The sequence below is a fragment of the Coenobita brevimanus genome, chromosome 102, assembly GCF_032717465.1.
Source record: "Coenobita brevimanus isolate Jiangsu-jjx chromosome 102, ASM3271746v2, whole genome shotgun sequence".
Lineage (NCBI taxonomy): Eukaryota > Metazoa > Arthropoda > Malacostraca > Decapoda > Coenobitidae > Coenobita > Coenobita brevimanus.
The window spans coordinates 38,236,708-38,241,707 of NC_137055.1; the positions used below are offsets into that span (position 1 = coordinate 38,236,708).

Sequence of the window (5,000 nt, forward strand, 5' to 3'; positions counted from 1 at the left end):
TAATAGTAGTAGTAGTCGTAGTTGTATCTGATTTTTTTACCCATTTTTTTTTAATGCTTTTTATGATTGTTCTACTGGCGTCACAAATTTCAAACCTACTATATTTAGGACAATAATCCATTGCAAGGTAAGGTTGTCTGGCTTATTATTTTTCGTTCCTTTCACTCTCTGCTATCTTTGTCACTCTCTGTGCTGTCTTTGTATGTGTAAGAGAAAACCGAACTCCACATGTGCAGATACATCATATCGAGTACAGTTTTTTTTATAGGCACATTTTTTCCCTACATTTTCATTCTTTTACCTCTCATTTTTACCTCTCGTATTTCCCTTTCTTCACATCAAACTTTATTTCTTTTCTCCTTTATTTTCTTTTTCCACTCTTACCCGTGGCCCTTGTTTACCTGTTGTTGAGGGTCGTGTCAAGAGGAGTTTCAGTGTTTTCCTTTAGTTAGATTGGATGGATCGCTGCTCAGGTGAGGGAGAAAGTTTTTAATTAGGCCCCAGGTAGGATCAAGGCCAGTGAGGGGGAGGTAGGTAGAGGAGGGAGAGGTGGAGGATGGAGGTAGGTAGATGGATAGGAAGGAAGATAAGTTGGTAGGGAGGGAGGGATGGAGGGAGAAATGCAACAAGGGAGGATGGAGGTAGGTAGAAAGATAGGAAGATGCGTAAACGGGGAGGGAGGGATAAATGGAGGAAGGGAGGATAGAGAAAGGTAGGTTGATAGGTAGGAAGGAAGGAAAGAAGGTAAGGAGGGAGGGATGGAGGAAGGGGGGCTTGAGGTTGGTTGATAAGAGGGAAGATAAGTAGGTAAGTAGGTAGGTAAGTAGAAAGGGATCAAGGGGAGGATGCAGGTTGTAGATAGGTACAGTAGGTAGGTAGGTAGGTTAGATAATTGAGATAGGTGTAATCAAGGGCAGTGAGCGGTAGGTAAGTAGGTATGTAGGTGTGCTGGTTGGTAGATTGGGAGAGCTAGATGGAGAGAGATGTTGAAAAGGATGAAGGAAGACAGGTACCTAAGTTGGTAGGAAGGTCGGTAAGGAAGGAGGCGACAGGTAGGTATGTAAGTAGGGAGGATGGTAGGTACTAGGTAGGTAGAGGGGGAGAAGAGGGAAGAGGAAGATCGTAAAAAGTAGAGTAGGGGAAGAGGGGAGGATAAAAGATTTGGGGGGAGAAATAGGAAGTGCGTGAAAGAAAGGGGGAGATGGAAATAAAGAATAATAAAACAAGATATGAAAGGGGGTAAGAAATGGAAGAAAGTGAGACACAAGAATGGGGAAGGAATAAGGAAAGAGAGAGAAATGCGGGAAACAAGGGAGAGAAGAGGGGGGAAGACAGGAAAAAAGAGGGAGCAGAGGGATGTGGGTAGGAAGAGAGGAGCTATTAGGTAGGCAAAGAGAAAATAGGTAAAGTAGGCAAGGAAGGAAATAAAAAAAAAATGATTCTCTCACACACACACACACACACACACACACACACACACACACACACACACACACACACACACACACAGTCATCTTAACCAACCCACCTCTCACCAACTCACGTCATTCACTCTTCACCCCTATACTTCAATCCTTACCCCCCCCCCGTCTCTCTCTCTCTCTCTCTCTCTCTCTCTCTCTCACACACTCACCTGAAGAAGACAGACTCCCCGGCCCCTAATAAGTGAAGAGAAGGTAATGGAGGTAATTATTGTTATCTTAGCAGAGAGGGAAGGTAATTGGAGGAGGAGGAGGAGTAAATGGTGACGGTGACCACTAGGGAGAGAGAGAGATTGTGTGTGTGTGTGTGTGTGTGTGTATGAGAGAGAGAGAGAGAGAGAGAGAGAGAGAGGGAATTCTGTGTGTGTGTGTGTGTGTGTGTGTGTGTGTGTGTGTGTGTGTGTGTGCGCGCGCGCTTGCGTGAGTGCCAGAGAAAGAAGCAGGTGATGAAATGATGAGAAGGGTGATGATAAGGGTAGCGATGCGGCAAAGAGGACTACTAAGATGATAAATACAGGGGATAAGGAAGGGGAAGAGAGGAGCGAGGAGGTGATAAAGAAGGGAAGATGAGGGGGAGGAAAGAATAATAGTCATAAGCAGAAGAGTGCATGAGAGAGAGAGAGAGGGGGGGGGGCTTGGCGTGCTAGTCGTACCGCTGTGTATGTATGTACGGGTTTGTATGTATGTGCCGTTTATAGATTAATGCTTGTAAGTTATGTAGGTTTATGTAATGACTGCATGTATGTATGTAGACGTGTATGAATGCACATATGTTTATTGTTAATCGGAATGTATTTACGTATGTGCCCTAAATAGGTTTATGCATTCCAGGCGCCATCGTATGTTAACGTATACGTGTGCAATATCGTCTGTATGTGTTTCAGGTGAGAAGGATTGTATGTATGTATGTATGCACCGTGTGGGGTTTGATGTATGTATCTTGTATATATTTACTTACGTTTATTTACACATGTTTATTTATCTACGTACTGTACATGTACAGTAGCACCGGTAGTAGCTTGCATTTTTTTTTTCTTGTTGCGGTCAGCCAAGATAAACTCCGGGATTGGCAATATATATAGCCTGGATTAAGCCCCACGTAGCCGTAGCACCCGTGTTAATACCAGCCCCACCACACGGTCAAAGCGGCGCGTCCACCCTCTCAGAAAATTCCACTATATATACGGGAGGTGGATGGGAGAGACCTGGACTCAAAGCTGTAGCATGTAGTGGGGACCCTGTGTGCTGTGGATTCCCCCCCCCTCTCTCTCTCTCTCTCTCTCTCTCTCTCTCTCTCTCCCCCCCCCCCCGCAGTGCTTCCTTCTCCACCGCCTCCCCTGTTCCCGATTCCTCCCTCTCCCCCAATCTTTCTCGCACTTCTCCCTCCTATTTTCTCTCCCTCCCTCTTCTCTCCTCTCTCCCTCCCTCCATCCCATGTGATTCCTTCCTCGGTTTCTTAACCCCTTATCTCTCTTATGTCTTAATTTCCTCCCTCCTTCCCTCCAGCCTCGCCCTTTTCTCCTCTCCCCCCATTCGTCCCTCCCCTCTCCTTCCCTTATTCCTCTCCTTCATGTTTTTCTCCCTCTCTTCCATCCTCCCTTCATGCCCCTTCCGTATCCTCCTTCTTCCTTTCCTCCCTCCATTCTCCCCCTCTCTTCCTCCCTTCTTCCTTTCTTTTCCACTCATTTTATTGTTCTTGTTCAGTACTCTCCCTCCATCCATTCTTCCACTTCCTTCTTTTTTGTTAAACTTCCTCCACTTCCTCCTCCTCCTCCTCCATGCGTCGCTTCTTCCCTGCATTTCTCCCTTCCTCTGTTTTCCCCTCTATTTCTCCCTTTTCTTTCCTCTTCATCTCCCAGCCAATCATTTCTCCCCTGTCTTTCCCCTTTCCCTCCATTCCTTCTCACCTCAATTTTTCTCTCTTCCTCTTCCGCTCTCCATCCAGTCTCCATGCTTCTTTCTCCCTCTTTCTCGTTGTCTCCACCGTATCTCTCTTCACTTTCTTTTCCCATACAACCTTCTTTTACTTAATACTATGAATCTCTCTCTCTCTCTCTCTCTCTCTCTCTCTCTCTCTCCCCCCTTCATACCACTTCTTCCCTCCATCTTCCCCGCCTCTTTCCTCTCACACCTCCCCTCCTCTCCCTCCTTCCCCTCGCCCTCCCCTCCTTTCCCCTCACGCTCCGGCGAAGCTTCAATCACACTCCTTAATTACCGTTCTCCCCCCTCCCCTCCACCCCACTCCTTCCCACTCCCTTTTGCCCATCTCGCCCGCTCTTCCTGTCTCTTCTTCCATTTTCCTCTCTCTCTCTCTCTCTCTCTCTCTCTCTCTCTCTCTCTCTGCCAATTATCGTGCCTACTTCACGTTTCAATCGTCGTCGTCTTCTTCCCTTTCCCTCTTGGCCCTCTTTATTAATATCCATTTAGCTTTATTAATTATTGCTCTGTCTTTGTGTGTCTATAATGCTTGTAAATTGTAAGTTAGTAAGATCCACAATAATGGTTTTCTCTCTCTCTCTCTCTCTCTCTCCACACACACACACACACACACACACACACACACACACACACACACACACACACACACACACACACACACACACACACACACACACACACACACACACACACACACACACACACACACACACACACACACACACACACACACACACACACACACACACACACACACACACACCTGCCACTTTTCCCCACTCCCTCCATTCCTCTACCACTACAACTTAGCCCCTAACTCTCTTTCCTAGCCTCCCACTCCTGCCCCACTCACATCCCACATGCCTCTGTCTTCCCAGCTCCCAGCACCTATCTCTCTTTCTCACCCTTCCCCCTACACCAACCCATATCTTTCCCAGTCTTAAATATCTTCACCCTTCCTCATTCTCTCTTGTCTGTATATCTCCCTTTTCCTCTCCCTGTCTCTTCCTCTCCCAGCTATTACCCTTCCCTGCCCCACTCTCCCTCCCTACCTTTCCTTGGTACTGCATCTCCCGTCCCCTGCCTCTCCCTGCCACATCCTTCTTCCCCAGCCGCCCTCTACCTAACCCCATTCCTGTCTTACACTTCCTTTTCTCTCTCTCCCAGTATCATCGACTTGTCTCAGGCCCCTTGGCAGTGCGTCTACCCCAACCTTACCCTTATTGTACCTTCCCTTACCTATACCTGCCTCACTCCCCTCCGTCCACTTGTCTCCTTTCCCTCCCTTGCCCCAACCACACCCCTCATTACCTTTGCTTCACCCCTTTCCTACCCCTACCTCCCCCCCTACCTTCCCCCTCCTCTCCTAACTCTTCCTCTCCATTTCTCGCCTTCTTCCTCTCCTTACCCTACCAGCTCCTCCCTTTCCCCCTGCTTTCCTTGTCTTTCCCCTGCCCATCCCCACTCCTACCTCTACCTCTCCATCCTCTGCCTTCCTCCTCGTTCCCCTATCCATCCCCTCTCCTGCCTCTCCCGCTCCATTCTCTGCCTCCCCCCTCCTTGCTTTACTCACCCCCCTTC

General features: G+C 48.0%; 1 protein-coding gene across 1 annotated transcript in view; it reads left to right on the forward strand.

Annotated features, from left to right (window-relative positions):
• The window catches only part of LOC145415306 (LIM domain only protein 3-like), a 416,801-nt gene that overhangs the window by 290,314 nt on the left and 121,487 nt on the right, over positions 1 to 5,000 (forward strand). The window lies entirely within an intron of this gene.